Here is a 1331-nt window from a genome sequence, read left to right on the forward strand (position 1 = left end):
GGTAAAGTCATTTTCTCTGATGAATCCCCTTTCCGATTGTTTGGGGCATCCGGAAAAAAGCTTGTCCGGAGAAGACAAGGTGAGCGATACCATCAGTCCTGTGTCATGCCAGCAGTAAAGCATCCTGAGACCATTCATGTGTGGGTTTGCTTCTCAGCCAAGGGAGTGGGCTCACTCACAATTTTGCCTAAGAACACGGCCATGAATAAAGAATGGTACCAACACATCCTCCGAGAGCAACTTCTCCCAACCATCCAGGAACAGTTTGGTGACGATCAATTCCTTTTCCAGCACGATGGAGCACCTTTGCCATAAGGCAAAAGTGATAACTAAGTGGCTCGGAGAACAAAACATCGATATTTTGAGTCCATGGCCAGGAAACTCCCCAGACCTTAATCCCATTGAGAATTTGTGGTCAATCCTCCAGAGGCGGGTGGACAAACAAAAACCCACAAATTCTGACAAACTCCAAGCATTCATTATGCAAGAATGGGCTGCCATCAGTCAGGATGTGGCCCAGAAGTTAATTGACAGCATGCCAGGGAGGATTGCAGAGGACTTGAAAAAGAAGGGTCAACACTGCAAATATTGACTCTTTGCATCAACCTCATGTAATTGTCAATAAAAGCCTTCGACACTTATGAAATGCTTGTAATTATACTTCAGTATTCCATAGTAACATCTGATAAAAATATCTAAAGACGCTGAGGCAGMAGACTTTGTGAAAATTTATATKTGTGTCCTTCTCAAAACTTTTGGCCACGACTGTAGTGTATTGAGGTTTTAAAAGGCTTCTGAAGTTTGTAATTTCCACTTTGACATTTCAGACTTGATTTTCCCTTACGAAAAATGTATCAACCACTACAAAAATGTCCATTAATTATAATCCACATAATAATAATTCACATTTTCTGTACTGAAATGAGCCTCAGTTGGCATGTTGATGTGTACTGTGTCAGGCCAGTAGCCTGCCAGAAGACGGCCATTGGTTGTAGCTAGTTCTGAATGTGTTCCTTCAGGAATGAGCCAGGCTCAGTTAGACTCTGGTCCCTCTAAGGAGCTGCTATGGTGCAACAGCTGAAGTCAGGGCTGTTTTAAAGACACACACACAYGTTTTTTACTATCCTTGTGGGGACCAAACAATTGATTCATATTCAAAATCCTATTTTCCCTAACCCTAACCCTTAATAACCTTTCAGCCTAAAATAGCTGGGGAAATGTCCCCATTTTCCTTGTTTTACTATCCCTGTGATGACTTCTGGTGCCCACAGAAGTCATCACAGCATCACAGCAGCATCTCTCTCCTCCTCTGCTTATCACCATGTCCCAAC

The sequence above is a fragment of the Salvelinus sp. IW2-2015 genome, unplaced genomic scaffold (genome assembly GCF_002910315.2).
Source record: "Salvelinus sp. IW2-2015 unplaced genomic scaffold, ASM291031v2 Un_scaffold8630, whole genome shotgun sequence".
NCBI lineage: Eukaryota > Metazoa > Chordata > Actinopteri > Salmoniformes > Salmonidae > Salvelinus > Salvelinus sp. IW2-2015.